The sequence below is a fragment of the Schistocerca serialis genome, chromosome 10 (assembly GCF_023864345.2).
Source record: "Schistocerca serialis cubense isolate TAMUIC-IGC-003099 chromosome 10, iqSchSeri2.2, whole genome shotgun sequence".
NCBI classification, from domain to species: domain Eukaryota; kingdom Metazoa; phylum Arthropoda; class Insecta; order Orthoptera; family Acrididae; genus Schistocerca; species Schistocerca serialis.
Genome location: NC_064647.1, coordinates 220,680,433 through 220,699,599, shown reverse-complemented (window position 1 = coordinate 220,699,599; position 19,167 = coordinate 220,680,433). Strand labels below are relative to the sequence as shown.

General features: G+C 45.0%; 1 protein-coding gene and 1 long non-coding RNA gene across 3 annotated transcripts in view; both read left to right on the top strand.

Annotated features, from left to right (window-relative positions):
* LOC126424740 (alpha-actinin, sarcomeric) overlaps positions 1-19,167 on the top strand; it is a 517,273-nt gene that overhangs the window by 167,827 nt on the left and 330,279 nt on the right. The window lies entirely within an intron of this gene.
* The window catches only part of LOC126424744 (uncharacterized), a 217,683-nt gene continuing 199,272 nt past the window's right edge, over positions 757-19,167 (top strand). Inside the window, exon 1 of the long non-coding RNA XR_007576205.1 lies at positions 757-803. This is a non-coding gene — a long non-coding RNA (uncharacterized LOC126424744). The remainder of the gene's footprint in view (positions 804-19,167) is intronic.

The following is a 19,167-nucleotide window of genomic DNA, read 5'->3' as shown; positions in this document are numbered from 1 at the left end:
CATTATTAAGTTCAGAGAATATAGTCCTTCAACAAGCACATGCAGAATTTCTGCACGTATCGTTGTTCCAGAAACAAGAACACTGAATGGCGTAGATGACATATGCAAGGCCTCTGCCCTTAATCATTTACAGTGGATTCAACACCTTCTGGAAGGAGATGAAAGTAGACAACGGTAATTTTGCCAGTCTCAGAGTGATCTCATTAATACTGCTTCTTGATGAAGCCACTTTCACTCACGATGGTATTAGTAACACGGGTAACTCAGATTGATGGTCCGACGGAACACACATGCATTTGTGAAGGCACAAGAATGTTTCTCTGAAAAATAAATAAATAAATAAATGTGGTGTGGTGTGATGGTCAGTCAGTTGATTAGCGCTCTTCTGTTATGGAGTTGTGTTAAAGGGTGCCGTCAGCTAGACTTGACTATTAGGAATTACTGGGTATAACAACAGGACAAATAAATGGTTCTGGGAACTGGAGGACTCATTTATGACTAATGGTAATGGAATACGTGGTGGGACTGGTAAGTAGCCAGGCAAGTAGATGGAAGGTATAGTAAAGACGTTCTTTGCTGTATTCCAATGAATAAAACCGAACATCCAAGTAATAGAAGTTAAATAGACAAAAAAATGGTATAGACGGAGCAGCAGTTTAATTGAAATGGCTGACAGTTTCTTTACATATACAATGACTGCTGTTGTTAACGCCACCATTAAATGTCTTTGCTAATAATAATCTCTCCTTGTTGCAGGTGGGTTATACCATTAATTGTTTCGCTTGTTACTGAAAGACACATGGGTAAGTACAGAACGGAACTGCTTTAATGTTTCGCACTTTAAGAGATATGTACACTCAGGTTATTTAGTATTGGAGGCAAGCGTGGAGAGTAAAAATCGTAGAAGGAGATCACTAGTTACCCGGAAATGAAGAGGCTTGAATAGGATAGAGTAGCATGGAGAGCTGCATCAAACCAGTCTCTGGACTGAAGACAAAAACGACAACAACAAAAACAACAATAATAATTTAATAATCAGGTTCTCTATTAGTATATCTGAGCAAGTTCCACGGTTTGAAAACGTTACTTGAGAAGTGAAGAATATTTTATGATTTTTACATTGTCATCATGTCAGCCTCGTGGCTACAGCTCTGTTCCCAAAAGCAGTTTTGTTTTCAAGGCTCTAGAGCGGGGCTAGTCAGCCTTTCTTACCTACCACCCACTTTCGTATATCTGTTAGCAGTAAAATTTTCCAAGCACCCCACCGGTTCCACAAAATAAAGTAGGGAAGTAACTTTATTATACAGCAGAGTTACAGCAAGTTAAAACATATTATTAGAACTGCTTACCAAATACTTTGTCAATAATTTATGAAAACCTAAAGAAAATATTTGAAAAACCCCACTGCCCATTATGAAAGGTTGCACAATTGGTGCCAGGTTGGCTACCACTGCTCGGGAGTATCACGAAAAATTCTTTTTCGTCGATTACTCGCAACCGAGGGCACACAAGAATGAATGTCTGCAGGGTGTGATGCATAGAACTCTAACCTACCATTGTGTAGGTGGCTTCACAAAGTCGAGCACACACCTAGATAGCTCCCCCTGTGAGGGTATCTGCGTAATGTTATTGACCGGCGGCGTTTGGGTGGATTCCTGCGTGGTAAGAGACTTGGGCCGTGGAGTAATTCAGTGGTGACAGGTCGATGAGGTCACTGCACAGACATTTGCCGTCGATAAGATAAGGCGGCAGAAGTGCTCGCCCAGATCACGTCATCGAGGCAGGCGCGTGCCTTGGCGTGCTCTGCAATCATAGCGGGAGTTTCAGCCGCCCTGTTTGTCGTCAAGAGTTACCAACGTACCGGGTCGCTACCAGTTTCGCTCAGTTTCTTCAGAGCATTTTTTATTTATTTATTGCTGTACATGTGACCCCACTATCCCCCGATTCTAATGCGGGTTATTACACTTTATACATACTATATTTCTTTAAATGCGAACATTTTAGGTTAGGCTTTACCGTGACTGTTATTGACGTTAAATGAAACAAGTTTACTGTTACCAGTCACCGTTCCACTTATTTCCGCTACGCGTTTCAAAGGTTCAAACCTCCATCATCGGGTGAATTTACGTAAGTTAGTTTGACATTTGTGTGTGTGTGTTGTGTTACGATTTTTTGGAGGAACCTGTGGCACTGTCTAGTGGAGAAACAAGACACTATTTCAGAACATGGTTTTGGGTTTCTTCTGACAAAAATTATCTAAAGGTCCACCGTTAAATATCTAGGAGTAACTATCCAGGAATGACCAAACGCAACGAATAGTAGACTAAGAATCCGAGGAAGAATCTTACGGACCACGAAATAAGTGGCTTACAAGGCACTTGTTCGATCGATTCTTGAGTATTGTTCATCAGTGTGGAATCCTTGCCAGGAAGGACTGATACAAGAGATGGAGAAGCTGCAACGAAGAACCGTGCTTATCGTTACGGAATCGTTCAGTCGGCGCGAGAGTGTTAACAGAGATGCTCAAAATACTCCCGTGGCAGATGTTACAAGAGAGGCGTTATGCATCACGGAGAGGTTTACTGTTGGAATTCCGAGAGAGAAATTTCTCATAATAATCGTATAGCATATTACTTCCTTCCACATACATCTCTCGAAGTGGCCACGACGCGAAAGTTCGAGAAATGAGAGCTAATATAGAGGCTTACTGACAATCATTGTTCCCTCGCGCTGTTCGGGAGTGGAACAGGGAAGGAGGGACAAGTTAATGGTACCAGAAGTACCCTTCCCCACACCCTGTTAGGTGGCATGTGAGGTATGATGTAGATACGTAACTGCCTGCTGAAACCCCAGAGGTATTTCTGATAACCTTTTATGCCCTGCTCCTCCCCGCTTTGGAAAACGAAACGACAGGAAATACTTTTTCATGTTGTTGCTTACGACACTAATCAAAATAAAATTAATGTCGTTAACTCAGATTAGACGTAGTTGTAAAAAGTACCCAAAAGTCGTATGTGCACGCGTGTAAGAGACATACCCTTGTAAAATCGGATGCTTGTTAGAAAATGTAAGGTTTTTTGCCCCGTACATAAGTTAACAATTTTCTGTTTTCACATATGTTGAAAACATGGCCTTGGAAGTTTCTGATTGAAACATCCGGTTGACGGTGACAATACATCCGCTAGAATGAGAGTTTCACTCAGCAGCGGAGTGTGCGCTGATATGAAACTTCCTGGCATATTATAACTGTGTGCCGGCCCGAGACTCGAATTCGGAACCTTTGCCTTTCGCAGGCAAGTGTTCTACCAACTGAGCTACCCAAGCACGACTCACTACCCGTCCTAACAGCTTTATTGCCGGCAGTACCTCGTCTCCTACCTTCCAAAGGTCCCGAGTTGAGTCTCAGTCCTGCACACAGTTTTAAACTACCAGGAAGTTTCGTATCAGCACATACTCCGCTGCAGAGTGAAAATTTCATTCTGGACCCTGTTCCTTGTTTCGTCTCACTTCGCGAGGGTGTTGTGGAACACAGCTATATCGCCATTTAGCGGTCTTCTCCACAGTAAGATAAATTGTATCGCGTGCGGTCCTCTTTCTTTCAGTGTCGACGGGAGGCAGTGGACTTGGGACCACTACGGGGACTTTAAGTAGAGCAAGTGAAAGCTCCAATTAAAGGCACTCGCTCTTCCCTCGCGAAATCTCATCTTGGAGACGGGTAATTGTTTTGGCGTCGGCGCAGCTGTATTCCCGATGAAACTAATTGGTTTCCGAAATCGACGCAGTGGTGAAAGTTTGCTCTTATTACACCAGAAGTGGCAATGGAACTGTTCATGAATACTCATACTGCATTACAACTGAAACCTCAGGATTTTGGCGGAGTAAGAGGAGTGCCGGAGGAAATTAATACCTAAGTTTGAGTATTCCGTTAAACTAATTGCTCAGCGAAGGAAAAGAGACTTCATCTGACGAGATACTTCCAACATTCTACGTGGGGAGTTGGAAAATAAGTTTTCCCTGTCGACTGTGGTCAGAGTTGTGTGTGAAAGGGAAAAAAAGAGAACGAGACATTAAAGATAAGACATATCTTTATTTTTCTACATAATTTCCAAGTACATTGAGACATTTGTCATACCGCTTTATAAGCTTGAAAAAGCCTTCCGGTAAAAAATCAGGTCGTTGCGTACGGAAGAAGCTTTGAACGGCTTGTTTGACGTCAGCATTGCTGCCAAAGCGCCTTTTCCCGAGAGTCTTCCTCAAAGCAGGAAACAGAGGGAAGTCACCTGGTGCGAGATCCGGACTGTAAGGCGGATGATGTAGGCGCTCCCAACCAAAAGTTGCAATATGGTTTTGCGTTGCCGTCGCCGTGTGTGGTCTCGCATTGTTATCCAACAGCAGAAAGCCAGATCTGAGAAGGCCCGGCTGCTTTTTCCGAATCACCTCTTTTCAATTTCGACAGAGTGTGGCACAGTACCGTGCAGCATTGATGGTTGCATCCTCCAGAAAGTCCAGCAGCAAAACTGCTTTGCCGTCCCAGAAAACGGTGAGTAGCACTTTACCTGCAGACGGAGTGCTTTTGAACTTCTTTCGGACAGGTGATGACGGATGTTTCCACTCCATGGACGCAGCCTTCGATTAGGGCTTGCAATGGTGGACCCACGTTTCGTCCCCCGTTACAATCCGAGACAGAAGGTCATTGCCAGATTCATGGTAACGCACGAGCTGTTCCAGGCCGAACGCCATCCGTTGTTCCACGTGTGTCGGGGTCAGCTGGCGGGGCACCCATCGCGCTGACACCTTCCTGTATCGAAGAATGTCGTGGATGATCTTGTGATCTCGCTCATGTCCGATTCCAAGTTCTGCCGCTACTCCATCGATGGTGATACGCCGGTTCGCTTTAATCGTGTCATCCACTTTCCTGATATGTGCATCTGTAGTGGCCGTGCGCGTCCCTCCAGGTCTCGGTATGTCCTGCAAGTGCTGACGTCCATCACTGAATTTCTGGCACAATCTCCGCACCATTTGCCTCGACATCACCCGTGACCCATACACCTCAACAAGGCGGTTATGAATTTCTGTGCCTGATACTCCACGTGCCCATTCATAGCGGATAACAGCTCTCACTTCCGCCTTTGACCACGACTCCAAAACGTACCTTCTCTCCATAGCTCCGGGAAAAGACCGAGAGGCTGGCCTCCGTTTTGCGCAGGCACTGCGACAGGGCCACCTGCTTGATCGCGGTCGACCTCTAGCCAATGGTGTATCGGTGTCTTGCACGTGCGCGTTCAGCTGCCGTGTCGTCTTTCGCCCATGTCACACAACTCTGCTCACAGTCGACAGGGAAACTTATTTCCCCCCTCTTAAATTAACAGGGTGCCCCTGGAGGAATAGTAAATACGAGGGTCACTCCAAAAGAAAAGCACACTATTTTTTTTAAGTCCATCTTTTATTCTACATGTTTGAAAATTTTACGGTATGTAGATACATCCTTTAGGAACAGTATTTATTTCTCCACATAACTTCCATCCCTTTCAACTGCCTTACACCATCTTGGAACCAGCGCTTGTATACCGGTACGGTTAAATTCTGGACCAACCTGTTGGAGCCACTGTTTGGCAGCGTGCACAAGGAAGTCATCTTCTAACCTTGTTCCACTAAAGGAATCTTTCAGCTTCACAAAGAGATGATAGTCACATTGAGCCAGGTCAGGTCTGTAAGGCGGGTATTTCAGTGTTGCCCATCCGAATTTTGTGATCGCTTCCATGGTTTTTCGACTGACATGTGGCCGTGCATTGTCGTGAAACAGCAAAACATCTTGCTTTTGCCGATGTGGTCGAACACGAACTCAGTCGAGCTTGAAGTTTCTTCAGTGTCGTCACATGTGCATCAGAATTTATGGTGGTTCCACTTTGCACGATGTCCACAAGCAAGAGTCCTTCGGAATCGAAAAACACCATAGCCATAACTTTTCTAGCAGATGGTGTGGTTTTGAATTTTTTGTCTTGGGTGGATTTGCATGATGCCACTCCATTGATTGCCTCTTCGTCTCTGGTGAAAAATGGAGCTATGTTTCATCACCTGTCACAATTCTTCCAATAAATTCATCTCCACCATTGTCGTAGTGTTCCAAAAGTTCGCTGTATACCGTTTTTCTTGTTTCTTTGTGAGCCACGATCAACGTCCTGGGAACCCACCTGGCACAAACCTTTTTTAACGCCAACACTTTCAGTATTATGCAAACACTTCCTTCCCCTATCCCAGCGTAGCGTGACAGTTCGTTCACTGTGATGCGTTGTCAGCAGTCACCAATTCGTTAACTCTCTGCACATTGTCAGCGAGGAAGAAGCTTCGAAAAGACTTGAAATTGTTGGAAAACGCTAAGTGCTCTCTTTCTCAAATACTGGGTGAGTATTGTCGGGTAATATGTCTCCTCCTGAATTTCGATGCCTTAGGACATTGACAGTTTCTAACTGTAACATTTGACTTCATGTGTTAAACATGTAGCGTGATACTGTAATTGTTAATGAGTAGATTACGCTAGAATTTTAAGTTTTTAAATTCCGTCAATAATCTGAATTCTCAGAAAGAAGCTTGCTTGCCCGTGGTCGTGATACGATGGGGAACGAACCACACATGGCTATATGTCCGAGGTTACAGTTCTGCATGATGGTCTGTCACCGTGGGCAGGTTAGTGAGATGTCACGCAGTATGCTGTACGATTGTGTTCCTCATAATTTGGCCCGATGCCCCGAGACGGGTGTTGGGTTTCGTCGTGGTAGAGACGGGCGTCTATACTACAGTCGCAGCAAATCAGTGCCGTTCTTGCGTGTGTCGTTTCTATTTACGGAGGGACCCGTCTGCAGTCTTCCTGTGACACTCTGAGACGAGCCTTGCGTCACACGGAAAGCGCGAACCGCCGCCTGTGGAGATAAGAGCTCACTGCGTCGCTGTCGTGTGTCCTTTTGCGGAGCAGTGCTGAAAAGTCGTGAGCTGACCGGACGAACGAACATTTAAAACAGCACACTGGACGCTTTGCAGCTCGGTAGGTGATATACAGTTGCCATTCCGTTGTACGAAGGGGTTCAGTAAGAGATGCAACACAATGGGTTTTTTTGTTTTTTTTTTCAAGTATGTTGGTATGAGGGATTTTCAACATGATATTCGTTCAGTGCGACGGCGTTACGCCACCTAAATAAAGTGGGAGGGCCTGTACGCCCGCAAGGTACCACTCTACTGGCCTACGTCGGGGTGTGCGGGCATTTGCCACGATTTTACCCGGGCGGGTTTACCGGTTGGGCTGCGCCTTGCGTCTCTTTGCCGTGATTTTCAGCTTCCTTCTTTGTCCTGTCTTCCCCGCTCCCTCCCCTCCACCCCTCCTTGGTTAGTTCCTCGGCCTCGAATTCGGATGGATCTCCGTCGAGGTCCGAAAGATTCCATCCCCCCGGTGGTATTCCGTTCCTTTTTCCGCCAAATTTTATGGGAGTTTCGGGATGCTGTTGTTTTTTACACTGATGGCTCTAAATCTACTGATCATGTTGGATATGCCTTCACGTCCTCTGTTGGAACGGAAAGTCATCTGCTGCCACCTACATGTGGGGTGTTTACTGCGGAATTGATGGCAATTTCCCAGGCCCTTACCTTTATTAAACAATCCCAACACAACCGCGTTTTGTTATGTACGGACTCGATGAGTGGCCTTCTTGCTATTGACCGGTGTTTTTCGCGCCATCCCTTGGTCTCTGCCATCCATGACCATCTCGCTGATATTCACCGTGCTGCTTGTTCCATTGACTTCCTTTGGGTCCCTGGCCATGTGGGTATCCCGGGTAATGAGCTCGCTGATCGTTTGGCTGGGGGAGCAGTTACTTACCCCCCGTTTTCTGTAACCCGTCCTGCAGCGGATTTACGGCTTCACATCAAATCCCACTTCGCACAGTCATGGGCCAATTCTTGGGAGGCTACTCCCCTTTCTAATAAACTTCGTGCAATTAAGGTGACACCAGGCCCATGGCGTTCTTCCTTTCGTCTCTCCCGAAAGGACTCGACTACACTGTGTCGTCTCCGCATTGGCCATACCAGGCTGACCCATGGTTTTCTTTTGCGTGATGAGCCACCCCCGCTATGTGGTTGTGGAGCCTTCCAGTCAGTGGCCCACATTTTGGTTGAATGCCCCCCTTCTTTTGGCTCTGCGTGCTAAGTACAGACTTCCCCACACTTTACCTTTGATGTTGGCTGACGATTCCCAGATGGTCTCTCTGGTTCTCGGTTTCCTCCGGGAGAGTGGTTTTTATTCTCAGTTTTAAGGTTTTTAATCTCTCTCTGGTGTTGAGGCAGGGCGGTGAGTGTTTGTCTACAGTGGGAGACACTCAGTGTTCAGAGATTCCCGATTCACCTCCCTGACCGGAATCCTCTTTTCTTCCCCTTTTACTCTGTTCTTCCCCTTTTACTCTGTTTTTACCCTTTTTTTAAGGCTTGGTTAGTCTTTCTATTCCCATACGTACTTTCTGCATTATAGCAGTTGTACCTTTTAAGTCACAGGTGGTCTTGCCTACGCTGCTTCAGCATAGTGTTGTGTTTGTTCTCTTGCCGACTTCCCTCATTTTCTTTTTTACCAATGACAACGTGACTGCCCTTTTACGTTTTTCCCTTTTTCCGTTTTATTGTTCTGACTTTTCTGAGATGTCCCATTAGCAGAATGGAGTATATTTGAAACAAGGGACTGATGACCTTGCTGTTTGGTCCCTTAAACCTCAAACAACCAACCAACCAACGATTTTACCTGCTCCGAAGGGCTGGGTCCCTTGTCTTCCCCTCCTCCTCCTCCTTCTCATCGCTTACTGAGCCTTTCCGCTGGTTTACTTAACATAGAACCAGAATCTCTTCGGATTTTCCGCCACATTTCTAGAGACTCTTTCGGTGTGTAAACTATTAAATGCATCTCGCATTGAAATCCGCAGCAAATTTCGAGCCTCAGTAAAGCTTCGCCAATCTTGGAGATTTTGCGTTCGTCTAAATTATACGTGCCTTTTTCGGTGCTTCTGCAGCAGCTTTCTGTCGTGTTTTGTGTACCATGGGGGATCAGTTCAGTCTCTTATTAATTTATTTGCTATGAATCTCTCGAGTGCTGCTGTTACTATTTCCTTGAACTTAAGCCACATATGGTCGTCACACAGTTTGGAAGGATTGGAGACAGTCTCTTAGAAAGACGTCAACCGAATTTTTAGCTGCTTTTATAAATAGATATATTTCGCGTTTAGTTTTGGTGAATTTCTTTGTTACGGAATTGAGCCTCGCTCGACTGTGTGTTCTCTAATCCCTGTATCCGTCGTGATGCTCAGGATTATTTGTGGCTAAGAGGTCCAGTGTGTTTTCGTAACCATTAACAATTTGGATGGCTTCGTGAACTAATTGTTCAAAATAATTTTAAAAAAGCATTTAGAACAATTACGGAAGTTGTTTACTATCTACAATAGGGTCTGAAAATGTATTTTTGTCAACATACGGAAGATAGATTGAAGTCACTGCCAACTATAATTGTATGAGTAGTGTACCTATTTGTAATGACACTCGTGTTTTCTTTGGACTGTTCATCAACTGTTTCATCTGAGACCGGGTTCGCTAGAAGGAGCCAGTTATTAATTTATTCCGGTTGTCGGATATAACCTCTGCCCATACTAAGTCACAGGAACTATCTGCTTCAAAGTCGATTGTGAACTTACATTATTTTTCCTTAAGTTGTCCTTCTCGTTTCTGTCGTAGTGCACATAATTACGGCTTTTCCCTCCAGAACCTAAGATGCTTTCTCTGTGACCCTGTAAATACCAGAGCTAAAACTGTAGAACAACTATGTACGCTACAGGCGTAGCATCCTGTATTACTTCATTTCCTTATTTCTAACATTTTAAAATTGTACGTCGACTTGAGGTGACATGTCAATCATAGATGTTCTTATCACTATCTTGTGAACGTATTTTCAGTCATGTTTTGAGCATTGTCCGCTACACTTTATTAACTAATGTTTCGCCGCAAAGAATTTTAGAGAGTAAATTAATATGGAGTATGTCGTTCTTCGTTTCAAACATTCACATTCCCATTTCTTCTTTCCTTATTGTCTTTTGGGCATGCAGTTGTAGTAATTAAAGTAGGCACAAATGCAGTGTTCAAAAAGAAATGTTTAGCGTACATTCGCATTCTCTTTATATCGTTCCTTTCTTGTTGCTCCCCTGCCGGTGGACTGTTTCTATCGCAATCAGTAAGCGTGAAAGGAAGCTACCGTACAGACCGAGGGATCTATATTTATACTTGACAGAACTAATTACATACTGACATAATCGTCGCAATCGTCAGTATTGCTTTCGTTTCCCAAAAGTTATAAATATTTCGATTTCGGAAAAGAAGTTCTGTATTTCGGCAAGATGTTGAAGAAGGAGGTCCCTTACGTACTAGATGTATCGAGTAAGATGTGGAGACGGCGGTTTGAAAGCAGACAGAAGAACGAGGAAGGGCGTCCCTTACCTGAGGGATCGCTACTCAAGCTACCTGGCGAAGGGGCAAGTGTGGCAAATGTCCGGCGTGGCAAATGTCCGGCATTCCTACGTCGGAGCGAACTTCTTGCTGCATCGGCAACGTCCCCATCATCCACCTGCTGCTTGACACCGAGTGCATCATCCATTGGGCCAAACAGGTGGAAGTCAGGAGGTTCGAGATCCTGTCTGTAGGATCGATGAAGATCCCAACGGCCACGCCTACTTTGAGTACCCCAGCTGGGGGACGTATGTGTCAGCACTACCAGCTGAGACGTCCTGTTGCCAGCGAGTTGGGTGTTTGTGCTATGTCGATCATCTCGAATGAGTGTGTCCGCACGTTCCAACATTGCAGGAGTCACAGATGAGTGCGACCGTCCAATATGCGGGGGATCGGACAGGTTTGCGCAACCTTTTGCGATGATAGTAAATGCCACGCCCGACGAGTCACCGTCCTTCTGTCCACTGCGATGCTCTGATTTTCCGCTAAACGAAACTCAATGCCAGTTCTTTGTTTGGAACGCGCCTCCGCCACAGATGCATTTTGACGACTACGTGTATCGCCGCCGGCGCTCGGAACTTCATGAACTCTATGGGGCCAGCCGCGGTGGTCTAGCGGTTCTAGGCGCGCACTCCGGAACCACGCGGCTGCTACGGTCGCAGGTTCGAATCCTGCCTCGGGCATGGATGTGTGTGATGTCCTTAGGTTAGTTAGGTTTAAGTAGTTCTAAGTTCTAGGGGACTGATGACCACAGATGTTAAGTCCCATAGTGCTCAGAGCCATTTGAACCATTTGAACTCTATGGGGTGAACCAGACAACAAATTGCGCATTTTTTCACCCAAAATTTCTTGCTATGCTAGTCCCCATGTTACTCGTATATCCCATCTGTTTCGAAAGTCGTCTCTTATTTTGCCTCCCAAATAACACTCGGCTACTAATTTTAGTGTTCCATTTCCTAGCCTAATTCTATCTGCCTGTACTGAGCTGTGAGCACATACTTACCGAAATATAGAAAAAAAAGCAATATAACCAAATCGTCTTTGTGACAGAATACTTTATTACTGATATTCATACTTTCTTCACTTGGCAGGTTATGTTTAAAATGACACTGATTGTTCTAGTAGTGCCGGCCGGGGTGGCCGAGCAGTTCTAGGCGCTACAGTCTGGAACCGCGAGACCGCTACGGTCGCAGGTTCGAATCCTGCCTCGGACATGGATGTGTGTGCTGTCCTTAGGTTAGTTAGGTTTAAATAGTTCTAAGTTCTAGGGGACTGATGACCTCAGAAGTCCCATAGTGCTCAGATCCATTGGAACCATTTTTGTTCTAGTAGTCCACTCTAAATTAAACACGCAAACAGTGCATGCTAAGCTTGTGTGCGTTCGTTCGTTCGTTCGTTCGTTCGTTCGTTCGTTCGTTCGTTCGTTCGTTCGTTCCCCTCCTTCCCACCTATCGGGTATTGTACGTTATCCCGGTCTTCCCCGGTCGCAAGTATTGATATATCTGTTTTGCTGGTTTCTGAAATGATGGATTGGAAGCGCAAATGAAGAATTCGTGTAATTCAGTCATTCCAAATAACCCAGAGATACGAGGGCAGTTCAATAAGTAATGTAACACATTTTTTTTCTCGGCCAATTTTGGTTGAAAAAACCGGAAATTTCTTGTGGAATATTTTCAAACATTCCCGCTTCGTCTCGTATAGTTTCATTGACTTCCGACAGGTGGCAGCGCTGTACGGAGCTGTTAAAATGGCGTCTGTAACGGATGTGCGTTGCAAACAACGGGCAGTGTTCGAGTTTCTTTTGGCGGAAAACTAGGGCATCTCAGATATTCATAGGCGCTTGCAGAATGTCTACGGTGATCTGGCAGTGGACAAAAGCACGGTGAGTCGTTGGTCGAAGCGTGTGTCATCATCGCCGCAAGGTCAAGCAAGACTGTCTGATCTCCCGCGTACGGGCCGGCCGTGCACAGCTGTGACTCCTGCAATGGTGGAGCGTGCGAACACACTCGTTCGAGATGATCGACGGATCACCATCAAACAACTCAGTGCTCAACTTGACAGCTCTGTTGGTAGTGCTGTCACAATTGTTCACCAGTTGGGATATTCAAAGGTTTGTTCCCGCTGGGTCCCTCGTTGTCTAACCGAACACCATAAAGAGCAAAGGAGAACCATCTGTGCGGAATTGCTTGCTCGTCATGTGGCTGAGAGTGACAATTTCTTGTCAAAGATTGTTACAGGCGATGAAACATGGGTTCATCACGTCGAACCTGAAACAAAACGGCAATCAATGGAGTGGCGCCACACCCACTCCCCTACCAAGAAAAAGTTTAAAGCCATACCCTCAGCTGGTAAAGTCATGGTTACAGTCTTCTGGGACGCTGAAGGGGTTATTCTGTTCGATGTCCTTCCCCATGGTCAAACGATCAACTCTGAAGTGTATTGTGCTACTCTTCAGAAATTGAAGAAACGACTTCAGCGTGTTCGTAGGCACAAAAATCTGAACGAACTTGTCCTTCTTCATGACAACGCAAGACATCACACAAGTCTTCGCACCCGAGAGGAGCTCACAAAACTTCAGTGGACTGTTCTTCCTCATGCACCCTACAGCCCCGATCCCGCACCGTCGGATTTCCATATGTTTGGCCCAATGAAGGACGCAATCCGTGGGAGGCACTACGCGGATGATGAAGTTATTGATGCAGTACGACGTTGGCTCCGACATCGACCAGTGGAATGGTATGGTGCAGGCATACAGGCCCTCATTTCAAGGTGGCGTAAGGCCGTAGCGTTGAATGGAGATTACGTTGAAAAATAGTGTTGTGTAGCTAAAAGATTGGGGAATAACCTGGTGTATTTCAATGCTGAATAAAACAACCCCTGTTTCTGAAAAAAAATGTGTTGCATTACTTATTGAACTGCCCTCGTAAAACATAGAACGTGTTAAAACATTTCTTCCTCGATGGCTGTTTGCAGATGGAAAGGGGAAGATGGAAGCTTAGGGATCTATGTGAAATCGCACAGTTCTCCTGTCGACGCTCCCGATACTGCCAAGTCCTCTGTCATTTCATCAGTGGGTTCACATATCACCAGGTTACAGTTCCAATTTCTGAAACCGGGGTTTTGTAAATTACCGTTGTGGAGACTATGCGTCTGTGTCCGTACTCTGTTTAGCACAGCGAAGTGCGTGGCAGAGGGTATATTAAAGTTGCTTCTGTTCCATTCGTGTGTGGAGCGCACAAAAAATGACTTACCAAACGCATCTGTGCAAGCTTTAATTAGATAAATCTTACCTTCCGCTTCCTACGGTAGCTGTTCGTAGCGGCTTGCCCTATGCTCCTAGATTCATCAGTTAAATCTGTTTCTCGAAATTTCGTAATTTGCCTTTCGTGTGATATCGTTGTAATAATAGTAGATGGTGGTAGTTGTAGTCCACGAAACGCTTCCAAGCACATTCTCATAAGTGTAGTACACGGGCGAAATCTTTAAGACTTCAGGAATATAGGCAGGTGTAAGACAAGGTGACGGCTGATCACAGTTGATAGATTTGTAGCAAAAAAAAAACACCCTAAAGTACGCTTTCGAAACGTGAGCAGATATCGCCTAGTCTTGTACGAGGATGAACCAAATGAAAACCTTAAATTTATAATAAAAAATCGAAATTTCGCGCCGTTAACCTGTACGTTGGTAAGCGTGCAACGAACAGCGTACAGAATGGCTTGTAGGTGGCAGCATAGTGCAGATGCACACATACCGTCGGAGTCAGTATAAAGATGGCCGCCCCACTTGAGCGACATGCACCAGGGAAGAACAGCGTTCTGTTATTCGGTCTTTGCGTAGTGATGGTGTGAAACCTAGTGAAATTCATCGACGAATGAAGGTTCAGTACGGTGATGCATGTTTGTCACAGCAGCAAGTCTACCAATGGAGTAGGAAGTCCGCAAATGGTGTGACTTCAGCGGAAGATGCTCCTCGTCCAGGTCAGGCACGAGTTGTGACTCCACAGAACATTGCAGCAGTTGAAGCCATAGTGAAGGAAAATCGCCGAGTGACTCTGAATGACATTGCAGCATGTTTACACATTAGTCATGGGTCAGCACACCACATTGTGCATGATGTGCTCCAGTTTCACAATGTGTCTTCAAGATGGGTGCCACGGCAGTTGACTCCTGAAATGAGACAACGACGTGTTGGTGCTTGTGAAGAACTTCTTCGGCGCTTTGAACGAGAAGGTGATGGCTTCCTTGGAAGAATCGTTACTGGGGACGAAACCTGGATCCACTTCCACCAACCGGAAACGAAGAGAGCGAGCAAGGAATGGCGGCATTCCTCATCACCAAAACAAAGAAGTTTCGAACAGAACCATCAGCAGGGAAGGTTATGCTGACTCTTGTGGGACGAAAAAGGCGTTATTTTGGAGCATTACATGCCTAGAGGGACCACTGTTACCAGTGCATCGTACACAGATCTCCTAAAAAATCATCTGCGGCCTGCAGTCAAATCAAAGCGACATGGATTGCTGTCAGCAGGTGTCCTTTTGCAACATGACAATGCAAGGCCCCACACTGCCCGTACAACAGTTGCAACAATCACAGACCTGCATTTTGAGTGTCTTCCTCATCCACCATACTCACCAGACCTTGCCCCCAAGTGATTTCCATATGTTTGGACCACTCAAAGACGCAATGGGAGGAAAGAAGAAGAGGTACGCCACACGGCGCATGAGTGGTTGCGCGGACTACCAAAAGAATTTTTTTGTAAAGGAATTTATGCACTTTGTAATCGCTGGAGGACTTGCATTGAGCATGGGGGAGTGTCTGTTGAAAAGTTATACAGCTTTGTACCACTTCTGCACAATAAATAATACAGGGTGATTCAAAAAGAATACCACAAGTTTAGGAATTTAAAACTCTGCAACGACAAAAGGCAGAGCTAAGCACTATCTGTCGGCGAATTAAGGGAGCTATAAAGTGTCATTTAGTTGTACATTTGTTCGCTTGAGGAGCTGTTGACTAGGCATCAGCGTCAGTTGATGCTAAGATGGCGACCGCTCAACAGAAAGCTTTTTGTGTTATTGAGTACGGCAGAAGTGAATCGACGACAGTTGTTCAGCGTGCATTTCGAACGAAGTATGGTGTTAAACCTCCTGATAGGTGGTGTATTAAACGTTGGTATAAACAGTTTACAGAGAATGAGTGTTTGTGCAAAGGGAAAAGTTCTGGATGGCCGAGAACGAGTGATGAAAATGATATTGCTCGAGTGTCTGGAGGGGGCCATTTTGAACATCTCTGAACTTGTTTTTGAGTGAAAAAAAAAACCTTTTTAAATACTCTTTGTAATGATGTATAACAGAAGGTTATATTATGTTTCTTTCATTAAATACACATTTTTAAAGTTGTGGTATTCTTTTTGAATCACCCTGTATTTTAAAAAGTATATAAGGTTTTCATTTGACTCGCCCTCCTATGGTAGACACAAGACAGGTCTTGGTGGTAAAGGCTCCAGTTATAGCCGATCTGGACACGCTAATACTCCGGTGTGCTAAAGCTAAGAACGAAAGGAAATTTCGTAGGATGTGTCCCTGTGAAGTAACTAAGTTCGATGAAACTTTGGACATATGTAGCAAGATCATGTTCGACAATGCTGGACGTGCCATCATATGGCGAGAGGTGGCAACACTTCATATACCAAGGTTCTTGGTCGAATATGATCATTTCCTGGTAGAGGTTTTGCAATTTGGGTCATACTGATCTCCAGATCTTTGGACACGGTACACTCACCGGTCAAGGCTATTGTGGCATTGTTTTCCTTCCCCATGTGCATCGTTTCAAGGATGCATTGGGTCCTGACTTTTTTTTATGGATGGCAGTGCGCGACCGTATCGAACAGCACAGTTGAAGGAGCTCTTGGTACGAGCGGATGTTCGTCGAATAGACTGGCCTGCTTGTTCCCCGAACTTAAATCTCAGCGAACAGGTGTGGAATGATATGGGGATATGTATTGCAGCATGTCCGCATGCACCAGCAACCATCCAGCATATGTGAACCGCTCTGATAGAGGGGTGGTCACTGTACCACAAGAACCCGTCACCAACCGTTTGGCCAGCATGGGAGCGCGTTGCAGAGTATCCATTGCCGTTCATAGTGATTACATCCTATTAACACTCTGCCGACCGGCGACACCACACTGGTGTCGTGAGCGTAGTGTCGCCCAGTGGCCGGGGACAGCACTTTAGTATCTTTTTCATTCTGTCGGTGTTTTGTTTGGGTAACAAAGCTACACACGTCAACAAGTTTCTTTTTGTTTTTGTAAGTACTTGTGCACTTTATCATGGCAGACGAGAGAGACGATGAATGCGCGGACCTCTTGTCTGACGTTCCGGACGACTTGGCCGATTGGGAAGAAGACATGGGATATCAAAAAAAATGAAAGTGGAGTAGAATCGTCGGAAGATAGTGAAATACGTCCAAGAAGAATTCGGCGAACGCCACGGTTGCCAACTGATTCGGATGAGTCAGACGAAGAAGACTGACTATGATTTCCGGGTCTACACTTATTTCCCAAAGATACACAGAGCGTCGTGGATATCGTAGAATTATATGTTGGAAACGATCTATTTGAATATATTAGCAACTAAACCAGCAAGTTGGTGTTGTTGTTGTTGTGGTCTTCAGTCCGGAGACTGGTTTGATGCAGCTCTCCATGCTACTCTACCCTGTGCAAGCTTCATCTCCCAGTACGTACTGCAACCTGCAATCTTCTTAGTGTGTTCACCTCTTGGTCTCCCTCTACGATTTCTACCCTCCACGCTATCATCCAGTACTAAATTGGTGATCCCTTGATGCCTCAGAACATGTCCTACCAACCAATCCCTACTTCTAGTCAAGTTGTGCCACAAATTCCTCTTCTCCCCAATTCTATTCAATACCTCCTCATTAGTTATGTGATCTACCCCAGCTAATCTTCAGCATTCTTCTGTAGCCAACAAGTATTACAGTCAAAATTGCAATAGAAGGAAACTGGATTTAAAAAATGCCAAATTTGTCGACGTTACGGGACCCGAACTTAGAAAATGGTTTGGGCTTGCTATCCTTATGAGAATTGTAAAAAAAGCAAGGATGGATGATTATTGGTCACCGAATCAGTTGATAGACACATCGATATTTCGCAAAACGATGTCCCGCGACCGATTCAGACAAATATTATCATTTTTACATTTTTCCGACAGCAACAATAAACCGCATAATGCCGACCGGCTTTTCAAAGTGCAATTCATAATTGATTATTTTTCGAAAAAGTTTAAAGAAACATTTAATCTAAGTCAGAAGCTCTCAATTGATGGACTGATACCGTGGCGTGGACAGTTGAATTTTAAAGTTTCCAATCTTCCGAAAATTACGAAATATGGCATACTTATTCGGATGCTGTGTGATTCGAGCACGGGATACATTTCCTCATTCAAGATATATTCCGGCGTTGGACAACCTCTAGCAAAAACAGTGATTGAACTATTGACACCTTCTCATGGAAAGTGGCATCACCTCTACATGGATAATTGTTAGAGCAGTGTAGAGCTTGCAAAGAATTTACTTGAAAAGAAAATTCGAGTTTGTGGAACGATACGGCAAAATAGAGGATTTCAGGAAAAATTAAAGCCCGCAAAGTTAATGTGTTTGAAGCTTGTCATCAACGGAAAGGTGACAAGCGGTCGGCGACAAGCCAAGTAATCAGAATTGGCGCCGCTGCCGCCAAGCGAATAAATTTGTACGAGACGTTGCGGACGGCAAAGTGTTAAGAACCGTGTACTGCCTTTTGTAATGTCCAGGCGACCATCGTGAATCGCTGTGACTTCATCGTAATTATTGTCTTTTAATCAAAGTGTCATTTATGATCGTGTGATAGCGTATCTCTTTGTTAGCTCCTGTACTATATTGCAGCAGTTGTTTCTATGTAAGGTCCTAGATTCATAGAGCTATGTTACTTGACAGCGCCCCATCAGGAGAAAGTTACTTCCGTCCTTAAAGTTCACACCAGTGTACGACATCTGTTCAGAAAATTCCGGAACTTTGTCCACAAAAGTTTTCTACACTTACCTTTCACTTATTGTGCACGGTCTCCTTCAAAGACTCTTCTCCACAGTTGATGCACAGCTCTTAACGCCGTTTCCACTCCCGGAAGCAGTCTTGGTACGCCTCTTGTTGGATCGCGCGAAGCGCCGTCTGCGAATTTTCTATGGCGTCTACAGTAGCAAATCTTCACCCTTTCAGCGGGGTTTTGAACTTTTGTTGGAAATAAAACGTCCGCCGGGGTCAGGTCTTGAGAGTATGGAGAATGAGGTTGCACAGTGATTTCGTCTTTTGTGCAATAGTCACGCACCAATAAGGGTGAATGTTCGGGTGCATTATCGTGATGCAAGAGCCATGAATTGTCTCGCCACATTTCAGGCCGTTTCCTTCTCACATTTTCTCGCAGGCGTCGCAACACGTCCCGATAGTATTATCTATTGACAGTTTGTCCCTGTGGCACGAATTCATGATGAACTAATTCTTCTAAGTCAAAGATAACTTTGACATTTTACCGGACCTGACGATTATTTTTGGTCTTGAAGAACCTTTCCCGATCCATTGTCAAGATTAAACCTTACCGTAC